This window comes from Balaenoptera ricei, chromosome 2 (genome assembly GCF_028023285.1).
Source record: "Balaenoptera ricei isolate mBalRic1 chromosome 2, mBalRic1.hap2, whole genome shotgun sequence".
Lineage (NCBI taxonomy): Eukaryota > Metazoa > Chordata > Mammalia > Artiodactyla > Balaenopteridae > Balaenoptera > Balaenoptera ricei.
This window is the reverse complement of record NC_082640.1, coordinates 119,399,334-119,424,626: the sequence shown is the minus strand read 5'-3', so window position 1 is coordinate 119,424,626 and position 25,293 is coordinate 119,399,334.

Sequence of the window (25,293 nt, the reverse complement as noted above, 5' to 3'; positions counted from 1 at the left end):
GATGAATATTTGCTTCCACTGGTAATTTCTATGCTTCATCTACTAAGTAAAAATTGCTTTTTCCTTTTTCCTATTTTTTAAATTCAGAAAGTCTGATTTTATTTTGTTGTACATCCAAATGGCTTGGAGGAACCCCTAATTCTAATAATTAATAAAATGCAATTGGGGAATGAGCATATATTTTTTTGATAGATTTTTGCAAGTGTTGTTCTGTTCTTTCAAAGCACCAGTCTTTGAAATTTTTCCTTGATATAAGATGGAGAGCAGTATAAATAATCTATCTGACTTAAAGGATATGATAAAAAAAAAGAAAACTTGAGGTTCTTGCAATATCATAAATTATGTGAAACACGAAAAAAGAAAAACCATGCATACATAACACCTTTCCTGTCTGGCTTCATCTGTATTCATTTGTTGTCAAAACAGGTTTCCATATTTAGCTTCTTTTTTTGATTATGCCTTTTCCTTTATTTCATGGAATGATATGTTATTATCTCTGAAGTGTAGATTTCTGCCAAGTTCTGTGCACTTCAGTGTTAAAAGTATGGCCCACAACTCTGGGAATCTTTGTTGAAGCTGTAGAAATAAAATGAATAGTATAAAAGCTTGATGGCATCTGTGGATAGGAAACTCATTAAAGGCCCCAGCCTTCTGTTTTATTTCTAACCACATTTTCCCTGTGGGATTTCAATGTCTTGCAGGATGAAACCAGCAGGACTCATTACTTACAAAACAATGTTTAGAGTCCTTTCGTGGTGCTGGAATGCTTCTGCCAGTCAGGTAAAAAACCTAGGCCTTTATCCTTTTGGGGACAATGCAGGCCAGCTCACAAACTGCTTGGAAAAGTCATGCCTTTGAATGCAACTGCAGGTGTTGCGCCCCAAAGGCTGTTGGTTGGTACCCTCCTATGCAATGTACAATGGGATAATAGAAAATTCACTTTGGAATTCAAACAAAGTCTTAGAGAAATGGAAATAATAGGAACACAATTTTGAGACTTCCTTAGTTTTTCCCACGAACTATGGACCATGACTAATACCCTCAGGGCAAAAAACATCCCTTTGCCTTTAAGGGATGTACACAATTCAGTATTTCAGATAAATAAGTTTCATGACCTCACCAATTTTGTGACTTCATTTACTAGAAAATAAATTTAAGCAAGAGAGGAATGCCATGTTATGGATAGAACTTCAAGACAATCTAATAAAAGATCAATGCATTTGAATATAAAGTATAACAAATAGTATTTTTATTTTCTCTTTTAAAAGAAATCATTGCTCTAACTGGGTTCGCTAAATCAAACTAGTATAGTTCTGACTGAATTGCCTGTCTCTCTTTGGCACTGTGGCTAGTGGCATTTTGGAAATATTCTTAGAACTTGTAAAATTCCTGCAAGAATAATAAGGACCTTGCTATTGTGGAATCAAAGAGATTCAATCACTTAATGTAGTACTATAGGCTTGTCAAGTGGAATTGCTTTTACAGAGTTGCTGAATAACTCATCCATAATGGCTGAAAATTTCAGCCATTTTGTTAAAACACCCAAGGCAGAAGAGATTAGTGCGCACCATAGAATAGCATATGTATAATCACGAAGAAGTTTAGACCACGTCTGCACCGTGAAGTACCATTTAAACATCCCAAGCTCCAGTCATTACATTATGGAAAACAATGTGAGCTATCTAAAAACTGAAGTGTGGCTTGCCCTTCGCTAGCTGATGAGACTGCAATAGCATTTAAGCTTGGTAAAATGTATTTCTAAACAAAGTTGCTATCTTTACAGTTTACCTTTACAGATGAGAAGGTCATGTAGAATTTGACTGGAGGGAATTTAAAAAACAGTTAAATGTGGCAACTATAGAGAAAAAGTTAAACAGTGAGAAAGTGCTAACCTAGTTGTTGAGGAATTGATATCAATTAGATTCCTATTAATAATAATAGGATAAGCTGACAACAAACATCTGGGTTGCTAAAATGAGACACCGTTAAGCTCTTCCCTTTTAAACACGTTTTTGACAATGGAGACATGTATGTTATTTGTCAATGGCTAAGTTTCAACTTGCAGACTTCCGGTGTTTATTTTCACAATTTTATCTTAATTCTGAAAAAGAGTCAGGAAATAAATCGCCATTTTAAAAAGTGTCCCTCAAGCCTCTTATGCTTTGCAGAAATTATTGTGAAAGTAGTTGGGGGGCGCAGGGGTTAAGACTATTTTTAAATGTCAAATTCACCTCTCATTTTCTATGCAGAAAATGTCATGAATACTATACTTGAACTTGTACAAAGGCTCAACTAGACTTCATGGAGAATAAATATTCTTTTCTCCACTTATACTTTGAATTTTGAATTTGGGGGTTATATTTATCTTGGGTTGTATATGGCAGTCAGTGGAATAAAAACATGTATATAAAAGTTATCTTCAGCTTGAATTTAAATTCATCTGCTTATTACCTTGTTTAAACAATAAAAAGGGAAAATATTCCTCAGGAAAGACGTTTAAATACTAGTATGTAAACAATGATGTCACCTTGTAATTTGAATGAAATATTAATAGAAAGAAGAGCAGATGAATATCAGAATATATTATGAATAGAGTAAATGCAACAGAAGGGTATTTTCTATCAAAAGAAAGGTGGTAAGAAATTTAATAGACCTAATTCAGTCTCATTAAAATTAATGCATTTGGAATAGGATATACAGAAGTCATTCAGCTTCTCTGTTCCAAAAATCTCAAAAGTCTATACACATTCAGATTAAAAAAGCGAGTCAGAAGGATGATAACTCAATCAACAGTATCTTTTGGTTTTTTGTTCACGTAGCTCTTGCCAGAGGTCATGCAATAGGTCACTTGCAGTGTCAAAAATCCATCTTTAACTCTAACACTCTTTCTACAACACTCCTTACATCCTCCAAAGCAAAGTTGCCTACATAGAAAGGATTAGAAGATTTATCTTGCACAAAAAGCTATCTGAAAAAAAAAATCAACTAATTAACCCACCTAATGAGCCATTCAATAGTAAAAGCAGGATTTATTTGATATGTTCCAAATATGCCAGCAATTGCTGCCTTTTTTTTTTTCCAAATCAGATCTAGTCCCTCTCTACCAAGTTTCCCATTCCAGTTAGTTGTGCTTAGGGTTTTAGAGGAGGCCAATAAATAACAACTTCTCCTAAGTTCAGACTCAATTAAAAGATAGGTATTAGAAGAAGGTGGATGGAGTTCAGATGGTCAGACTTACTACTGGTAAATGGTGGGGTGGAGGGGTGCTGGGGCTACGCGCTTCTGTTCTCATAGTTGCCAGGAGTGTTTTACTCCAGTAGCTACGACGGTGTGTGCGTGGGGAGGGCCCTGCGTGAGAGGTCCAGGCCTAGGAGCAGCACCAGGACATTATTCAAACAATATGGACCATGGACTCAGACCTGGCTTTGAGTCCCAGCTTTGCCACCTACCAGGACTGTGAGTTTGGCACGTTACTCGACCTCTCCCAGCCCCATATGCTGGTATGTGGTTGAAAATTGGAAAATGATACTGAGCTTTAGATTTGTTGTGACGTTTACATTAAGAACCACATGGTAAGTGCATGACATACAGTAGGGGGATAATACACTTTAGTTGCTTTCCCCTTAATTTCTTACACGTGAAAGATATCCTTGCTTATTTTAAAAGCCTCGGCTTTAGCATCCTGATTCTGCCCCAGCCAGTGTGGGACCTTCAAGGAAAGAGGTTTGCTTCTCTCTACATGAGTCCATCATGGCCGAGCAATGATTGTCATATGCTCTTTTGCTGCTGCTATAGCACAAATACCTCTTGTATACTGATCACTGACTATTCTCATAACAGCCCCGTGAAGGGAAACTATCCCTAGTCCCATTTTCACAGGTGCTAAGGAGGTGTGAGAAAGTTATGGAACTTACCTAAAGTAAGAGTTTCTCAGAGTTCAAGCTCCTAAGAGTTCAAGTTGAGATTCAAGCTGTGTGCTTTTCTTCTAGAGGCTAAATTAACAACTACATGAGACATGGAATTGGGAAGATTCAGCCACTTTTTTCCATGGCTTCTGTTATGACCGAGGACATATATTTTCAGGTTAAGAGTAGAGTCCAAAATCTGAGGAAACACAGAAGAACGTGGAGGAGACATCAAGCCTTAGATCTGGACCTCATTTTTCTGGGTAAGAATCACAACCTCCCAGCGGCAGTAACGATTCCTTTATACTGCAAAGTTAAGTCACTTCATCATTCCTATTCTCTTGGGAAATAAACAATTCTGGTTTTGCACAGTCTACTTTAAAGAAGTCTGGCTCAATAATCAATGGTTATGGTGGGGAAGATGGGCCAACTTCCTCCCTGGCTTTCCTTCGTGGTCAACAGGAGGCTGTAACCAATGCCTGTTAATCTCTGTGTAGAGAACAAAAATGAATGTGAGCTCAGCTTTCTTCAAATTTTATTACAGACATAATACTTAAGATTTACAATATACTTTCGATGTCTTGAAAGTTTCAAAACTGTGCTCGAGGTGATATCATTTTAAAGGAAACTTAAAACCTCTGAATACTTTTATTAGTCATTCATTCACTCATTTGTTCATTCCATACTTATTTATTCAACAAATATATATCATGCATCTTCACAGTTATGAGTCTTATCAGAGGCACTGAGGACCCAGAACTCAACAAGACAGACAAGATGCCTGCTTTCACAGAGCCTGTGCTTCACTCAAAGGAGACAGAACTCATCTGTATAGGTAAAGCCTTTGATATCCCATTTCATCAATCTTGATCACTTTGAGCTCATGACTAGAAAAAAAGAGAACATTTCATTTAGTGAAATGCATCCAATATTTTAAAAAGCTACATGAATAAAAAAATTAGTAATGGTTTTTACTGGGTGAAATCTAGCCTATTTTAATGGGTACATGTTTTAGCATAATCAGGTTAATTCTCAGAAAACACTGAATAATGGTAATTTAAATTAAGAACATCATTTGCAACTGCATGTACAGTAAATCACTTAATATCTAAATATGTTAAGTTGGGTTTCTTGAAACATATCAAACAATGTCCAGAAAATATGGTATACAACATGAGAACATCTATCTAGCAATCTATATATCTATCTATAAACATACATAATATCTAATAAATCTACTATTTTTGATACAATTGCATTTCTCACCAGGTGCTATTACTTAATCAATCAAATGAAAACTTTAATCACCTATACTTCAGTAACAACCCTTTGAAGAGAAATGTACCTTGGAATTTTCCAGGTTTTTATTATTCTGTGGAAAGGTAGTATTGCACTCTGCCTGAAGAAGGTGCTCATAGTTTTACTTCTCTCCCAAGACTCTTACATTTTCTATTTTAAACATTTCTTTTCCTCCATTTCTGACATTTGAATTCATCATTCACGTCTGTGACATGTTTTCATATTATCATTTAATATCGATGTCAGTACCAAACAGTAATAAGGGTGCAAACATCTGTTGTTTACTCTGAAATGATTAGCTTCCATATATAATAATAAAAATTTACCCTATTGCAATAACATTTTAAGAAAACCTTGCAAACATTTTGGACTCTGGTGATACCTTTAAAAAGGCAATGGAAAATCAGCTATGTGAAGTTTGCCTGCTAGTTGCTTAATCCCAGTAAAATCCAGGATGAGTGGTGGTACTAGAGTTCATTCAGATACTGTTTACATTAAAGAGAGTCTATTAAATATATGCATAGGCCTACTTGGTGTTTAACTTCACTGAGGCTCAGAAATAATCCAACCAAAGTGATAAAATCACCTAGACTTCTGGTGAGGAAGGCCTATCATTTTACTGTCCTTTACCAAGTTGGCTGGTTGTTTCTTTGGTGACATTTAGGGACAATACACAGTTGGTTGATAATACGGCTTTAAGCTGAAATGGAAACATTGGGAGGAATACCATTTCTTTGCCAGGCTAACCTTTATTTCTCCTTTGAAATTCTGCTCAGACATTATATTCTATAGCAAGCCTTCCCTAACCCTCTAGGTTAGGCTAAATGTTCCTCTTTGAAACTCACAGCACCCAGTGGATACCCCTAACTCAGAACTCATCATAGGGTTGTATTTGAAAAATCTCATATCTGAAAATCTTCCCTATTAGAGTGTAAGCAGAGACCCAGCCTTACTCATCTTTGTATCACTGGTACTCAATATAGCAATATATTGCCTGATCATGGATAAGCGGCCAAAAGTTGGGCAAAAACGACAAGAACATTATTACATCAGGCAGTGTGCTAGGTAGGCCAAGGATGAATAAGATATTTCTTTCCTTTAAGACTTAATCATCTAATAATCTAGACGTAAATAAATACTGCCATGAGAGTACACACAAGTTGCAATGGGGAACAGAAAGGGAAAATTAATCAGCTCAAGGGAGGAAATGCCAAGGAAGTCTCTTGGAAGAGGTAATGTGGGGATTAAGTATTTAAAATATATAGGTACTCATTGATTTATTGATTACCTCAAGAGTAAGAGAGCAAGACAACTTTGGGAAACTGCAAATAGTTTAATATGTCTTGAGTTTAGGATTTTAAGGGTATAAAATGATCTGAAAAATTAGACGGGAGTTAGAACAGGATGGATATAATTTGAAATGCCAAGTACTTAGTTTTTTAACATGGAAAATGAGAAGCCATTGAAAGATTTTAAACAGAGGAGTGACATAGTAAGTTTTAAATTTGTGAGTGATAATCCACAGTAGAGTGATGGAGATTGAATTATTGGGGGCACAGGAAACAAGGAACAGTGAAAAGAGAAATAAGGTGGAACTAAGGTATGGGAGTCAGGGATAGATTAGAGACATATTGAAAAAGTAAAATCACAAGGACTTGGTGAATTAAAGGATGAGGTGTCTGGCAAGGTGAATTGAGTTTCCTAGACTGGCCCATTGAGGGTAGGAAGGTGGCATTCACTGAGGAAAGCAGTGCATGAGGATAAGGATGTAAGCCCAGTTTTGGACAAGGTGTGTTTGGGAAGCCTGGTTGACAAGGAAGAGGTCCAACAGGTAGTAAGGTGTATAGGTCTGGAGTTCAAGGGCGTGGTCTGCAGTAATGATACAGATTTGGAATTTTTCATGCTGGTTGAAGCTGTGGGTGTTATAGTGGACACTGATATTTTGCACACAGATCCTCTGGGATCCCTTTTGCATTTTCTATTTTCTAGCCAGCATCCCCACCCCATCTTCCATATGGTCTTGTATCTGGTGCCTTGTACCTGTGGAAAGCTGCCCTTGGGAACTGTGGCTGCTTTGTCTGCAGGCTCAGAGAGCTGGAAGCCTCTGGTTGTTTCAGTGCCAAGGGGCAGACCTTAGCCAATGATCAAGTGGTACTGGAGTACCAAAGCCCAGCTCTCTTGCCTCCAGTTGGGACAAACTGTGAGATGTAATTTGCCCTCCAGGACTTTGCCCTCAATTGTACTTTGCTTGATTTGATCCATTTCCTGTCCTGCTTTCCCACTCCCTTACTGGTCTCCCTGGGAAGCATTTCTCTAATGAATCACTTGCACACAAATTCTCATCTCAAGGTCTCTTTCTGGGTGTGTTTACCTAAGACATGTTGTGAATAAGACCACTCAAATAGAGATTTAAAATGAAAAGGAAAAATATCCAAGACAGGAACTCAAGGGAGTATCACCAGTTAAGAGGTGGGCTGTGAAATCCATTACCTTGAATCCTATCATTATGGGTAGGGCCACCTTAGGTGTTGAAAACTGTCCTCTTAGAACATGTGGTTTCCTCACCCCTGCTCTCTTTCTGGCAGGACAAAATTCCTGCTGCTGCTAAATGTGAAGAAAGGAGAGATTGTCTGATGAGGCATCGCAATGACACTGTTAGCAAGGATGGTGATAAGCATACCATGACCATAATAGGGAAATGAGCACTGAACTATGGCCAAGTGGGTATTGTGGATTTGTTTATTAGGGAAGAATTAAAATGCACTACTTCATATATGGGGAGGAGCTATCAGTTTTCCCCTTTCAATTTACTGATTATGTAGATTTCTATGGGAATAAATATAGATATATATACTTTTAAATTACTTCATTGCATATTATTGTGTATATGAATTATGGTTAGATACATAACTAACTTCTTAGTATGGGTACCTTGGTTTTCTCCATTCCTTTCTTATTGTGAATGATGCCTTTTTTGTTATGAATGCATGATGAACAACCTAGGACACATATCTCTTTGTGCATAGTTGAGTATCTTCTCAGGGAAAATTTCTTCAAGTGAGATTTGTTGTTTCAAGGGTAAATGTGTTATATATTTTGACATGGGTAATTATATGAATTTTTAAGTTAAATTAGTAAACCACATTCATGCATATAATTTATAACTTTTTTCCTCATGATTGACATTATCTCTATTAAATTCCCCATTTCCACTTGATTACGGTAAATGCTGTATAGTCAATTTCAGGTTTAATCACTTCAGTAAACTAACCTTATACTGATACTTAGTTAATACAGGTTAAAAGTTCAGCCATGAAGAGGTTTAAATTTTCTGCTCTGGTTCTCTCTCACCATATCCTCTATGGGGTCAGTTCCAAGTTCTAGGGACCTTATGCAACTGCCACCAATGTTGGGGAGGAAAGGACTACTTCCTGCTCTGGCTCTGAATTGGTTCTGCACGGGCACCTTCCCCAGATGTCACTTATCAAGCCTGTCTCTTGTCACAAACAGTATCCAATGTTTCTTCAATGATGACTAGTCTGCAGTTTTAATGGAACTCTGCTTGGATCTTTGGCTCAAGTGATTTCTCCAAGATGTGGCGTGTTGTCCTCAGGTTTCTGGTTGGAACAGTAACTATCTCTCATCCAGACCTTATGAGCCTTGTACCCCTGCAGGCTCTCTCAGCCAATCTTCAATCCCTCTTGGCACATGGGAACTTTGGATTTCCTTCCACACCAATTAGGGGACGAAAACAACTGTAGGAAAATTAGGAAGTCTAACAATTTCCCCCTTATAGACATTTTTCCTTAATCTTCATAAGAAAAGAGGTAATTCCCTAGGTAATTCTGAAGAGAATGAATTTGAGCTTGGGGAGAGTAGTTAAGTATTAAAAGAATAGCTGAGGACAAAAAGCAGACTATGAGGAAGAAATGTCAGGTAATACTAAAAGAGCAATGTAAGTTTCTGACCATAAATTTCTAGTGGAAAAAACTGGGCAAATATGTGACATTTTCTCCATCATTGTGATAGCAAGGTGTTGAAGACTGGGAGAAAATGGAGAGATGTGGACTGGAAGATTGAGGATGTCAACAAATTGTGAGAGTAAAACAATAAACGAGCTGGACAGTTTATAGATGTGATCAGAGAAGAAGGTAATGAATTTTCATAGTTTCAAGGTAGAAAATTTGGGGGTGATGAAACATTTTTTGTGGGGAGGTCGGAGTTGAGTAGTTAAACCCACTACATTGAGGAAGCCAAATCACTGTGACACTGGGGTTTTGATGGAAACTGAAGGTAGTTAGAATGAAGGTTAAAACTGGGGTGAATAGGAAGACAAAAAGCCAGGTTCTTAAGTGTTCAAAACATGTAGAGAAGTGATGGGGAGTTAAATGGAAGGAAATAAAGATACAGTGAGTGACAACAGCAAGCAGGAGTAAAACACGATAGACTAGAGGGCAAAAGCCTGAAAGGAGGAAAGATTTGATATGAGAGAGGAAGATAATGGTCTGGAAGTGAAGACCAGGAAATTTTTTTTTTTCTTAATTTATTTTTGGCTGTGTTGGGTCTTCGTTGCTGTGCGAGGGCTTTCTCCAGTTGCGGAGAGCGGGGGCCACTCTTCATCGCGGTGCGCGGGCCTCTCACTGTCGCGGCCTCTCTTGTTGCGGAGCACAGGCTCCAGACACGCAGGCTCAGTAGTTGCGGCTCATGGGCTTAGTTGCTCCGTGGCATGTGGGATCTTCCCAGACCAGGGCACGAACCCGTGTCCCCTGCATTGGCAGGCAGATTCTTAACCACTGCGCCACCAGGGAAGCCCCCGAGACCTGGAAATTTTAATCCTAATTAATCCTTCCATTCTACTTCCCCAACTCCAGACATTTAAGACATACAGAAGGTTGAGAAGAGCTATTCTCAGTGGGGAGCCAGATTTCAGTTAAGGCAAAGAGGTGGAGGGAGTTCATTTGACAACTGACTCAGAGAGCAGGAAGGGCATAGTGATAAGGAAGTGAGAGGACAGGAAAGAATGAAAGCCTAGTGAGGCTTACATTTTAGATGATAGGCAAAGCAAACAGGATTGGGAGAGAAATTTAGTTGACTCTTCTTAATGTTCTGAAGAGAAAGAACTTATGTATACAACTGTTTGCTGTCACTGCCTGAGGTCTCAGGGGTTATAGGCCTCTTTACTTCCTCTCTGTGGCCTTGTCAGCAGGGGGCAACTTGGCTTGAGGTTCCAAACAGAATATTGATTAAAATACAGTTAGAGGGTTAAATCCAGGGTGGGGCATTGGGAGCAAGTGTGGTTATGCTTAATATGTCAAATAAAAGTAGAATTCACTTGTGGGATGAAGTGGTTGAAATTCTAATGCGAACCTAGGCAAAACCTAGCCAAAGGTTGTGGAGTTGCTTGGGTTGTATAGTAGAGTTTGCAAAAATATTATTAAAGACTTTGAAAGTCACCTTTCCCAAAGCAGATGCTAATAGCAGCTAAAAGAAGCAGTCTATTTTATCTAGAATCTGAGGCGTATAAGAGAGGGTGAGGTGAACACTGTGCGAAACTCACAGCTAACTTGACTTACTCTATTCAGATTGTCATCCTTAATTCTTGCTTTTTAGTTATAACAAAATTGAACCCCAAATCTCATTTGGGAAAGAATAAGAAAAAATAAGTAGAGTAATTAAGAGAAAAGAAATGACAGCATGTCTGTTATTTTCTTATTCCAAGAGAGTCGCAATAGTATCAGGCAAGTATAGGTACTGTTACATATTGTGGTCCTGTCCTAGGAGGGCACAGCTAAAGATGTAAGACTCAAGTTGGGTCCTGGTTTTATATTTCTGTTATATCTTTAATCAGTCATTTCCTGTTTGGTGTGAGTTAACGGTTCCTTTAGTGGATTTTTTTTCCCCTCTGAGTCATCTTACTTGATAATGTCAGCCATGGGCTCACTGGCACATGTTGTATTGTCAATCTGTGATTCTCACTTTGGGCCATTTCTGTTGCTTGTGTCTCTTCTACTTGCAATTTCCCTTTGGTTGCCATCCCCTATTTTAGGAGAACTCAATCCACGTGCAGAGAAATATTATAGGTTCATCTCAGCAGGATGTGTGAGAAAGAGACCTTGGAAACAGGATGAAACTTGGAGTGTCATAATTCTATTTGCAGAGACTTGATCCTTGCTTACATGGACCGATCACAGTTGCTGAAAAAAAATAACTCTGTGATATTTTCATGGATTCAGCCATATGGCACCGCCCTACCTGAACCATCATTCTGTTTTCCCTTACAGACACTGAGGAATGCAATATGGACATCCTGTCTGACAGCACAGTATACAAACTCTTTACCTAATGTTGCAGATGGGTTTCATATATCCAAGGGGCTGTTTATTAATGTGGGTATTTTTTCTCTTGCTTATTTACATATTGCTCAGAAGCCTGCCTACAACATGGAAATGATTTGCATGCATCTCGTTTCTTAGGAGTAAAGCACACTCCTACACAATAGGGCACACCATTTCACGGGAGGCAAGTCATTTTGGGGTCTCCATTTCCATGTTTTGTGGGGGCAGTGCCATAAAAGCACTCTCTGCACAAATCACTTTCTTTAATTTATTTGAAGTTTTGAGCAAATATAAAGAGGTTCTTAAATGCTTGGAAATAGTAAGGTGTTGTAATAATAAGAACCCTGAGGAGTTTGGTAGAAGTGTAGGCCTTGGAATAGGCTGACTAAAGAAATATTCCTGGCTTTAGTATTTACCACCTGTGTAGCCTTAGAAAATATTTACCCTGTATCAACCTGGTTCCTCATCTATAAAGCACGAAAAAATAACATATATCATATAAAGTTGTAAGGATTGGACACTATGAATGTATGATTAAAATGGTAGTGAAAATGGCATTATTAAAAATAGTGTTGTTAAACATTATTTAGAGATCATTATTATCTATGTTTCCTTAGGACAAGGATATTAATGCTTCCAGGAAGTAGAGATAATTGTCTGTAATTATTTGTCTTAACTCCATACGAGTTCTTGAAATGTATATTCCCAGTCCCTGTGAAAGTACCTGGCAAGTAGTAGATGCTCAATCATGCTTGTTTGTTTGTTTATTTATTTATTTATATTGGAGTATAATTGCTTTACAATGTTGTGTTAGTTTCTGCTGTACGATGGATGAAGTGAATCAGCTATACGTATACATATATCCCCTCCCTCTTGGAACCTCCCTCCCATCACCCGCCCCCCCCCACCACATCCCACCCATCTAGGTCATCACAGAGCACCGAGCTGAGCTTCCTGTGCTTTATAGCAGGTTCCCACTAGCTATCTATTTTACACATGGTAGTGTATTTATGTCAAACCTAATCTCCCAATTCATCCCACCCTCCCCTCCGCCCCCCCCCCCCCATGTCCACACGTCCATTCTCTACCTCTGCATCTCTATTCCTGCCCTGGAAATAGGTTAATCTGTACTATTTTTCTAGGTTCCACATATATGCGTTAATATGCGATATTTGTTTTTCTCTTTTTGACTTACTTCAGTCTGTATGACAGACTCTAGGTCCCTCCACATCTCTACAAATGACCCAATTTCATTCCTTTTTATGGCTGAGTAATATTCCATTCTGTATATGTACCACATCTTCTTTATCCATTCATCTGTCGATGGACATTTACGTTGTTTCCATGACCTGGCTATTGTAAATAGTGCTGCAATGGACATTGGGGTACATGTGTCTTTTTGAATTATGGTTTTCTCAGGGTATATGCCCAGTAGTGGGATTGCTGGGTTATATGGTAGTACTATTTTTAGTTTTTAAAGGACCCTCCATAATGTTCTCCACAGTGGCTGTATCAAGTTACTTTCCCACCAACAGTGGAAGAGGGTTCCCTTTTCTCCACACCCTCTCCAAGCATTTATTGTTTGTAGATTTTTTGATGATGGCCATTCTGACCAGTGTGAGGTGACACCTCATTCTAGTTTTGATTTGCATTTCTCTAATGATTAGTGATGTTGAGCATCTCTTCATGTGCCTTTTGGCCATCTGTATGTCTTCTTTGGAGAAATGTCTATTTAGGTCTTCTGCCCATTTTTTGATTAGGTCGTTTGTTTTTTTGATATTGACCTGCATGAGCTTTTTGTATATTTTGGAGATTAATCCTTTGTCCGTTGCTTTGTTTGCAAATATTTTCTCCCATTCTGAGGGTTGTCTTTTCATCTTGTTTATGGTTTCCTTTGCTGCGCAAAAGCTTTTAAGTTTAATTAGGTCCCATTTTTAAATTTTTGTTTTTATTTTCATTGCTCTAGGAGGTGGGTCAAAAAAGGTTTTGCTCTGATTTATGTCAAAGAGTGTTCTTCCTATTTTTTCCTCTAAGAGTTTTATAGTCTGCAGTCTTACATTTAGGTCTTTAATCAGTTTTGAGTTTATTTTTGTGTATGGTGTTATGGAGTATTTTAATTTCGCTCCTTTACATGTAGCTGTCCAGTGTTCCCAGCACCACTTATTGAAGAGGCTGTCTTTTCTCCATTGTATATTCTTGTCTCCTTTCTCATAGATTAGGTGACCATAGGTGTGCGTGGGTTAATCTCCAGGATTTCTATCCTGTACCATTGATCTATATTTCTGTTTTTGTGCCAGTACCATAATGTCTTGATTACTGTAGCTTCATAGTATAGTCTGAAGTTGGGGAGCCTGATTCCTCCAGCTGCATTTTTCTTTCTCAAATGGCTTTGGCTATTCTGGATCTTTTGTGTTTCCATACAAATTGTAAAATTTTTTGTTCTAGTTCTGTGAAAAATGCCATTGGTAATTTGATAGGGATTGCATTGAATCTGTAGATTGCTTTGAGTAGTATAGTCATTTTCACAATATTGATTCTTCCAATCCAAGAACATTGTATATCTCTTCATCTGTTAGTATTGTCTTTAATTTCTTTCATCAGTGTCCTACAGTTTTCTGTGTACAGGTCTTTTACCTCCTTAGGTAGGTTTATTTCTAGTATTTTATTCTTTTTGTTGCTATGGTAAATGGGATTGTTTCCTTAATTTCTCTTTCTGATCTTTCGTTGTTAGTGTATAGGAATGCAAGAGATTTCTGTGTATTAATTTTGTATCCTGAAACTTTACCAAATTCATCTATTAGCTCTAGTAGTTTTCTGGTGGCATCTTTAGGATTATCTATGTATACTATCATGTCATCTACAAACAGTGACAGTTTTACTTCTTCTTTTCCAATTTGTATTCCATTTATTTCTTTTTCTTCTCTGATTGCCATGGCTAGGACTTCTAAAACTATGTTGAATAATAGTGGCGAGAGTGGACATCCTTGTCTTGTTCCTGATCTTAGAGGAAATGCTTTCAGTTTTTCACCATTGACAATGAAGTTTGCTGTGGGTTTGTTGTATATGGCCTTTATTATGTTGAGGTAGGATCCCTCTATGCCCACTTTCTTGAGAGATTTTATCGTAAATGGGTGTTGAATTTTGTCAAAAGTTTTTCTGCATCTATTGAGATGATCAAATGATTTTTATTCTTTAATTTGTTAATATGGTGTATCACATTGATTGATTTGCCTATATTGAAGAATCCTTGCATTCCTGGGATAAATCCCACTTGATCATTGTGTATGATCCTTTTATTGTGTTGGATTCTGTTTGCTAGTATTTTGTTCAGGATTTTTGCATCTATGTTCATCAGTGATATTGGTCTGTAATTTCCTTTTTCTGTGATATCTTTGTCTGGTTTTGGTATCAGGGTGATGGCGGCCTTGTAGAACGAGTTTGGGAGTGTTCCTCCCTCTGCAGTTTTTTGGGAGAGTTTGAGAAGGATAGGCGTTAGCTCTTCTTCTTCTTTGATAGAATTCACCTGTGAAGCCATCTTGTCCTGGACTTTTGTTTACTGGAAGATTTTAAATTATGGTTTCAATTTCATTATTTGTGATAGGTCTGTTTATATTTTCTAATTCATTCTGGTTCAGTCTTGGAAAATTGTAGCTTTCCAAGAATTTGTCCATTTCTTTGTGGTTGTCCATTTTATTGGCATAGAGTTGCTTGCAGTAGTCTCTTACGATGTTTTGTATTTATGCAGTGTCAATTGTGATTTCTCCCTTTTCATTTCTATTTTTATTGATTTGAGTCCTCTCCCTTTTTTTCTTGATGAGTCTGGCTAAAGGTTTATCAATTTTGTTTATCTTCTCAAAGAACCAACTTTTAGTTTTATTGATCCTTGCTATTATTTTCTTCATTTCTGTTTCATTTATATTTGCTCGGACCTTTATGATTTCTTTCCTTCAACTAACTTTGGATTTTCTTTGTTCTTCTTTCTCTAGTTGCTCTAGGTGTAAGGTTAGATTGTTTATTTGACATGTTTCTTGTTTCTTAAGGTGAGATTGAAATGCTACAAATTTCCCTCTTAGAACTGCTTTTGCTGCGTCCCATAGGTTTTGGGTTGTCGTGTTTTCATTGTCATTTATTTCTATGTATTTTTAAATTTCCTCTTTGATTTCTTCAGTGGTCTCTTGGTTATTTAGCAGCACACTGTTTAGCTTCATGTGTTTGTGTTTTTTACAGTTTTTTTTCCTGTAATTTATTTCTAATCTCATAGCGTTGTGGTCGGAAAAGTTGCTTGATACAATTTCAATTTCCTTAAATTTTCCAAGGCTTGACTTGTGACCCAAGATGTGATCTATCTTGGAGAATGTTCTGTGTGCACCTGAGAAGAAAGTGTATTCTGCCACTTTCAGGTGGAATGTCCTATAAATAGCAATTAAATCTGTTTGGTCTATTGTGTTATTTAAAGCTTGTGTTTCCTTATTTATTTTATTCCTGGATGATCTGTCCATTGGTGTAAGTGGGGTGTTAAAATCCCCCACTATTATTGTGTTACTGTCAATTTCCCCTTTTATGGCTGTTAGCATTCGCCTTATGTGTTGAGGTGCTCCTATGTTGGGTGCATAAATATTTAAAATTGTTATATCTTCTTCTTGGACTCATCCCTTCATCATTATGTATTGTCCTTCCTTATCTCTTGTAACAGTCTTTATTTTAAAGTCTATTTTATCTTATATGAGTATTGCTACTCCAGCTTTCTTTTGATTTCCATTTGCATGGAATATCTTTTTCCATCCCTTCACTTTCAATCTGTATGTGTCCCTAGGTCTGAAATTGTTCTCTTGTAGACAGCATATATACAAGTCTTGTTTTTGTATCCATTCAGCCAGTCTATGTCTTTTGGTTGGAGCATTTAATCTATTTACATTCAAGGTAATTATCATTATGTATGTTCCTATTACTATTTTCTTAATTGTTTTGGGTTTGTTTTGTGGTCTTTTTCTTCTCTGTGTTTCCCACCTAGAGAAGTTCCTTTAGCATTTGTTGTAAAGCTGGTTTGGTGGTGCTGAATTCTCTTAGCTTTTGCTTGTCTGTAAAGCTTTTGATTTCTCCGTCAAATCTGAATGAGGTCCTTGCTGGGTAGAGTAATCTTGGTTGTAGGTTTTTCCCTTTCATCCCTTTAAATATATCTTGCTACTCCCTTCCAGCCTGCAGAGTTTCTGCTGAAAAAACTGCTGATAACCTTATGGGATTTCCTTGTATGTTATTTGTTGCTTTTCCCTTGCTGCTTTTAATATTTTTTCTTTGAATTTAATTTTTGTAGTTTGATTAATCTGTGTCATGGTGTGTTTCTCCTAGGGTTTTTCCTGTATGGGACTCTCTGTGCTTCCTGGACTTGGGTGGCTATTTCCTTTCTCATGTTAAGGAAGTTTTCGACTATAATCTCCTCACATATTTTCTCAGACCCTTTCTTTTTTGCTTCTTCTTCTGGGACCCCTATAATTTGAATGTTGGTGCATTCACTGTTGTCCTAGAGGTCTCTGAGACTGTCCTCAATTCTTTTCATTCTTTTTTCTTTATTCTGCTCCTCGGCAGTTATTTCCACTATTCTATCTTCCAGGTCACTTATTCCTTCTAGAGCATTTTTCATTTCAGTTATTGTGTTGTTCGTCTCTGTTTGTTTGTTCTTTTAGTTCTTCTAGATCTTTGTTAAACATTTCTTGTATTTTCTCGATCTGTGCCTCCATTCTATTTCTGAGATTTTGTATCATCTTTACTACCATTACTCTGAATTCTTTATCAGGTAGGTTGCCTATTTCCTCTTCTTTTATTTGGTCTTATAGGTTTTTACCTTGCTCCATCATCTGTAACATATTTTTTTGTCATCTCATTTTTTTTGATGGGTGGCGCTGTGTTCCTGTCTTACTGATTGTTTGGCCTGAGGCTTCCAGCACTGGAGTTTGTAGGCAGTAGGGTAGAGCCAGGTCTTGGTGCCAAGATGAGGACCTTTGGGAGACCTCACTCCTATTAATATTCTCTGGGGTCTGAGTTTCTCTGTTAGTCCAGTGGTTGGGACTCAGCGCTCCTACCACAGGAGCTCAGGCCCAACCCTTGGCCTGGGAGCCAAGATTCCACAAGTCGCGTGGCAGGGGAAAAATAAAAGGCAGAACAGTAACAAAGAATAAAAAATAAATAAAATTAGAAAAATAAAAAATTTATTAGAAAAATTAAAAATATAATTGAAAGAACAGCAAGGTAAAACAGAACCACAACAGCAAAAACAGAAGGGGGGAGAGAACAAACAAAAAGGAGCAGAACAATAACAAAGAATAAAAAATAAAATAAAATGAGAAAAAATTTTACTAGAAAATTTATTTAAAAAGTAAAAAGATAAATGATACAACAAAAACAAGGTGAAAGAGAACCACAACAGCAAAAAAAAGAAAAAGCCGAAAAAGGCCTTGGCTCTGGGGGGTAGTGCTCAGGTGGAGTAGGGGCTTAGGCAGGGGTGGGGCCTAGGCTCACGACAGCTGGACAGAGCCTCGGAGTGTGGAGGATCAGGCCCGGGACCTCAGCAGGTTCCTGGGGGCCAGAGTGGGTGGGGGAAACGCTGGCTTTTCCTTCTAATCCTCCTATCCCGCGAGGGTCTCTCTTTGTTCCCATTGATCACCTCACTGTATGTGGGCCCCTCCGGGCATGAGAACTCCTCTCCTCCCCCAGCTGCCCCTCAGGGGCGCTGGTCCTGTTTGGCCTCCACTTCTCCTTCCCACTCCCTCCCCCCATGTCCTACCTGGTTGCTTGGGGGTTCCTCCCATCCCCTTAGGTGTCCAAGGTCCCCCACCAGTGCCTGGTAGGTGCCCTAGTTGTGAGGAGATGCAAACTCCGCGTACTCCTACTCTGCCATCTTGACTCCGCCCCTCCATGTTTGTTTAATTAACTATAAAATTGTTTCATTCATATGAAAAACATTTAATGTGCCTAAATCAGTATTCATATTTAGGGAGATGAAATCAAAATATTATAGACAATCACTGGATAATTTTCTGACAGGAAAAGAAATCAAATATGAAAAGAGATGTAGATTTTTTTCACTCTTTACTTGTCTCATTCTCTTTTGGTTTAGAAATGGAAACCTGACACTTGGAGAACAAAAGAATAGGAATATCATTCCATCAATTTCTTCACTTTTATATGCTACCTTCCTTTAATAGAATGCTAACCTGCCTGAGAACAGGCATCTTGTTTTTTATTTTCTGCCAAAAACCAGCCCATTGCCTAAAACAGTGTCTTGAACATAGTAGTTGCTCTATAGTTACTGAATAGATTTCTACCTCTTTGTAATCTAATGTGTGGAGAAAAATTTATAATAACACATATTTCTTCCTCTTCTGAGTAGAATTCTGAAGCTCACAGTCTCATATTCAGGATGTTTGTTTTATTGCTTATCCATGATATTTTGTTTAGCATATTAATATGAAAGTGAATTACTTGAATAAAAAAAAATCATTTTAAAGGCTCATGAGTAATATTTCCAAATTCCATTCTGGGATGATTACCCCAATTTCTTTTTTTTACTTTATTTTATTTTTTTGGAGTATAGATGATTTACAATGTTTTGTTAGTTTCAGGTGTACAGCAAAGTGATTCAGTTATACATGTACATATATTCATTCTCTTTTATATTCTTTTCTCACATAGGTTATCACAGAATACTGAGTAGAGTTCCCTGTGCTATGCAGTAGGTCCTTGTTGGTTATCTACCTTACCTAATATATATAGTGGTATGTGTGTATGTGTTCATCCCAGGCTTCTGATTTATCCCTCCCTACCACATTTCCCCTTTGGTAACCATAAGTTTGTTTTCAACATCTGTAAGTCCATTTCTGTTTTGCAAATAAGTTCATTTGTTTCTTTTCTTTTTTTTAAATTTAGATTCCACATATGGGTGATATCATTTGATATTTGTCTTTCTCTGTCTGACTTATTTGCTTAGTATGATGATCTCTAGGTCCATCCATATTGGTGCAAATGGCATTATTTCATTCTTTTTTATGGCTGAGCAATATTCCATTGTATATATGTACCACATCTTTATCCATTCCTCTGTCGATGGACATTTACGTTGCTTCCATGTATTGGCTATTGTAAATAGTGCTGCAATGAACGTTGGGGCAGGATGTTTCTTTTTTAATTCCAGTATTTATTTTTAACAAAACACTTCTTCTGCTATTAATTTCTGCTTCTGTCACTTGGTTAAATGGTCATCCAAATAGTTTACCCTGCGTACCTAACTTTGTTTCAGTCAAAATTCTTAAATGTGGCTATCCACAGCAATCAAATTAATGTTTCTTTTTTGTTTAGTCTGTGTAGACTCAGTCATGGTTTTCAGGTGTTTCTGTTTGGAGCAGACCTTAGCTCACACAGCAAGCTTTGTGGGAAAAAATGTATATTAATTATTTTCTCAGGATTTAAATTTTTGTTTCTATCAGATAAAACTTCCAGATGGATGGCAGATCATAGGATCACGTTTTCCTGCTATCTTATGGCACATGGAAACACTTGATTTGAAAGCTGGAACACAATGATCTGACCATGTAACTGTCAACAGCATAACCAGGTATACACCTTATGCCTGGATCCTCTAATTTGCACATTTTTTTCTGACACATATAGAAAGTCTACAGTCTGAATCCTTCAATTCATGTTCACTTAGGAGTTAGTGAAATTTTAAAATATACAAATTCTAATAGGAGTTTAATGAGAACCAATAAACCAAATCATAGATTATGTCCAAAGCCAATTAATATTTTCTATTGAAACTAGAGTAAGGATCAGCATCGAGTTTCTTGCTCTTCTTATAGTAAATTTTCTGATAAGTATAGCTGGCCACAAAATGAGATGTCACACACAGTAGCAGGAACTTAGCAATGGAGCAAAAAGGCAGATTCTAGGTCCCCCAGCCTGTTTTTTGGTTGCATGACCTTGGGCAAGCCTTTTAAACTTTAGGCCAAACTGATTCCTCATAGAAAATAGGAAGGGTTTCAATAAGATAATTTTGAGATTCTTTATATCTCTAAACTTTTTATGATCTACAAACTAGGTAGGTCAATCCTGAATTATTGAAAAATTGATGCATAGTTTTGTGAAATGAAGCCGGTATTTCTATCACAATAAGCCCTTTAAATAATAGCAAAGATCCTGAACCTTGCTCACATTTATATGACAAAATACCATGTCAGTGACAGCCCCTGTCCTCGACAGTATAATTCATCAGCAATGCACTTTGAAACATTTGAGGGGTTCAAAGGATCACTCAGAATTTTTCTCTTACAAGTTGAAGAAAAATGAATTCTGTCAAAAATAGGATCCAAGGTCTGTGTTATTGTGCACTGGAAAATATTAAACAATTAAAAAAAACCAGCAATAGCAAATATAACAGTAATTTATGGATCATGACAGAGCTTAGGCATGTGTGTGGCTTATCTCTATATTCTAACATGCTGACAACAGAGCAATAATGATGTTTAATTCAAACAATCTTTTTATGGCAGGCCGTATGTGAGAAATATTTTTGATATATTCATCATGTTTTTGTGTTCCAGGATCATCTTGCAAAAGCAATCTTGAATCCTTCCTAAATGCGTGGTCCTTCGATTTGAACTGATAGAATATTATGACTTCCTTTGTCTTCTGTTTTGTGATTTTGCCAGTAGTTGAAACAAGGCGAACAATAGAGTGTATATGAATAGAACTGAGCATTACGGAAGGTGTAAAGATACTGAAAGCTGACAAAAAAGGAACACTAATGAACCAAAAAAAAAAATTGGTTTACTTTCTTGAATTAGGGATTCCTATATCTACATCTCTGCATCTTTTGTTTTCCTTTAAAAAAGGACAAATAGTTTATTCAAAGGGAATTAATTCCTTCATGAACAGCTATATACAATTTATTTCAACCTAAATGGAATTTATATAATGTACCTAAAAGACAAAGATAAAATGATACTGGTCTTTGTGGGGAAAAGGCCCCATATAAAAATAATGGGACCTCGAATACATGTGTTAAAATTGTTTGTTGATTTATTTATACACACTTTATCTGTCTAATGTGATTCTTGCTCTAATTCTTATCATTAGCGACCTTTAGCAGAAAGTCAATTGCTACATCAAAATGATCTTTCATGGAAGCAGTTTTCTGTAGAAATCCAGGCACTGTACTTTATGGGGGCTTTAAGTTTGCTTTAGAAGCCTTCCCCCCAAATCTTTATTTATCTTTCTTCAAGTACCATGTTGCCTCTGTTCTGTCAACTGGGAATGCATTACCTCTCCCTTGACCTCTGTGTGCTGCCAACTTCCTCAAATGATGGACTCCTTTCTCCAGAATTAACACTCCAGACTCTTCTTCCTCCATCACTCTATCAGTTTGGATATTTTATTGTTTACTGAAGTGTGAATAGATTTAGCTCGCGTGTAATTTGCACTTTTGAATGCTACTTTTCAATGGAAAGGGATCTCTAACTGGTGGGTTTACCTGATGCCCACCCTCACTCCCTGTTCATTCTCGACCTTAAACTTCTCATCCTGCCAATAAAAGCCCTCATTTGGTTACTTTGAATTTTCACGTTTGTTGAAAAATAGTTTACTTCTTTCCCAAAAAGTATTTTGTGGGGCAAACATTTTGCTTTTCTCTAGTCTATGTGGCCCCTTGATTTGCACTTAGCTATTACTTCCTGCCATTACCCTAGATCCCCCAGTGAAGGGGTCCTCAGTAAGAGCCCTTTAGTTACTGATTCCTGGGCACAGTGGGTCAACAGACTTCACCTCCCAGATAGAACAGTGCCTCCCCACCCTCCTACGTGTGGGATCTGCAGGCGCTTCCAAAGGAGGCGAGTGCACTCAAAACTACAGCCCCAGTTTCTGCCTCTGCTTCTCTCTACTCCAGCTGCACCTTTGTTTTGGTTCCTAATGTGCCTCCAGGTCCCCATCCCTTTGGTAGGGATGACACACATGTGCTCATCTACTACGTTTCACAGTGTCTCAGAGGCCTCTTGGGATAGTTTCTAGCAGCCTCCACTTGGGGAGTAAAATTTCTTTCCATCCAGCGAGGAAATACCTTCCTTTCTAGTGTCCAGAGTGTTAGTGGTGGTGGTCCCATGGAAATGAGACCAGGTCCTGAGTGACATTGAGTTTTCAGCTTTCCTGAACCAACACTCTGTTTCTGGAACTCCGTCCCCTGGATGGGGTGCTTGCATTTGCTTGGCAAAGTTAGGTTTAAACCTGACTCCTGATGCTTCTCTTAGGTGTTCTCTTAGGAGAACGTTTGTTTCTCTGTGTAGTCTGGCTTCTATTTTTACTCCCTTTTCGTCTATAAGGCATATTAGTGTATGTTTGGACTCCTATTGAAGACCGGGTTCAAGTTCTTCCCCATGGTGTTCATGCGTGGCATACGAATCAGAGGTTGTGGCTGTTGACCTCTGCTTCAGTTTCTATAAGCAGATAAGGAGGCTTTGTCTTACCAGTGTCAGCTCTGACCCAAATAAATCATGTTACACCACATTTCTTCATTTGGTCAGACTAATTTATTTATTCAGAGTACAAGAGGGAGAAAGATCTCTCTTTTCACTGCTAGTCTAAATATTACATTAACTAAGCTGCCTGCTTTGTTATTGGCTTGGGAAGAGTGACTGGCAGGGCATATGGGAGTTATTATGACTCCATGTTTTTTATTATATACTATTAGTTGCACATTCTAGACCAACAGATAAGAATGGGGTGAGTGCAACTCTCCTGTATGGCTAGAGTCAGATGAGAAAAAAATGGGGAGAAACATGGTCAATGCTAACTGAGCATGAGTTTAGAAATAGAGGGCTTCCCTGGTGGCACAGTGGTTAAGAATCCGCCTGCCAATGCAGGGGACATGGGTTCGAGCCCTGTTCCAGGAAGATCCCACATGCCGTGGAGCGACTAAGCCTGTGCACCACAACTACTGAGCCTGCGCTCTAGAGCCCACGCGCTACAACTACTGAGCCCGTGCGCCACAACTACTGAAGCCCGCGCACCTAGAGCCCGTGCTCTGCAGCAAGAGAAGCCACCACAATGAGAAGCCCGCGCACCGCAAAGAAGAGTAGCCCCCGTTTGCCGCAACTAGAGAAAGCCCGTGTGCAGCAACGAAGACCCAATGCAGCCAAAAATAAATAAATAAATTTTTTTAAAAAAAGAAAAAAATAGAGAAAGTAGGACCCACAGATTTTGTAAGCAGAGTAGAATTTTGCAGCACTCTGAAGATGGAAGACAGAGTTTAAAAATTCAGAAAGGAACTGTAAGATAGAGAAATGATTTTATGTCAAGAGGTGGGTCCTGAGGAAGAAAATGGTAACATCAGGTCTTAGACAGTGGGATGGGATCTCAGATATTTGGGTAAAATGAGAGATTCCAGAGCAGAAAGTATGTGATGTGTACAAAGTCTTCGGTGTATATTACAAAAATTTTCTTATTAATCTCCTACAAAATGTCTGGGAATTAATACTTTGTCTTTATAAAATTTTTATGTGATATGAAAATGTTCATTTTAAATTTACAAATTTTCTTTTATACCCTATGATGAAATGTTGGTAAGTATGGTTAGAAGGTAATAGTGACTGCTCCCAGCTAAGAATAGGAAATTTCAAGATTTTAATTTACTGAACCAGAGGTTACCAGGTCACAGAATGTATTTCTTTACAAATGGTTTCTTTTCTTTGGGCTACAAATCTAGGGAGGTTATGATATATATGTGTTGCCAGGGAACAGTGTCATTAATCATTAAAAATTCTTAGGTCAATATCAATAGAAGTTTCAAAGAATAATGCTGTTTCAAAACAGTCTTTAGGGAATTCCCTGGCGGTCCAGTGGTTAGGACTCTTGTGTTTTCACTGCCTAGGGCCCTGGGTTCAGTCCCTGGCCCAGGAACTAAGATCCCACAAGCCGTGTGGTATAGCCAAAAATAGAACAGAACAAAACAAAACAAAACAAAACAGTCCTTAATTGGTAAGTTACTTTCACGCAACTTGTTCAGAAGACAAAGTCTTGCGTGCTCATGAATGTTTAGTGGACTGTGTCTCTGATTTTATCCTGGTATGATTTCACTGGTGTTTCAAACTGAGGATCACAATGGTGGGAGAACTGCTAAAATTGTGTTCAAACTGATGTAGGCATTTTCATTCTCCTGGAAGGTTGCATCTTAGTGTTTCTATGATATGAAAGCCCCCACGTCACACTGATGGGGAAACCAGAGCTGTAGCCTGTTTATCTTCTAGCTCAGAGTGGGCATAAGGTATTACTACGTAGAATGTGCTAGTTTTGCTTGTAAATTCAACGGATTCAACTAATAGAACTTTAAGGTCATTTCCAGTTCTGACTGTATGATTCTTAACCTGATTATCAGTTAATTCAAGGTGGAGGGATTTAGATTTTAAAATATTGAATCTTCCCATCCTATATACTCATTCATTTCATTTTATGTCATTTAATTGTTTTATAGCTTAGTGTTTATTATTATTTTTTTTGGTATTTTAGAGTTTTATCATTGCTAGGGTGGGAAAGCTAATATTGTCCCACATTGCCGAATCTCATAATTTCTGAGACAGTTTTCTGTTGACAGTGTTATATTTTCTAGGTAGACATAGTAGCATACCTCATGTATTTGACATCTAGAATAGATCATTTTTTGGTACTCTGTCCTCTATATGACAAAATTATTTTCAGTAATAATCATGAAAAGAAACAAG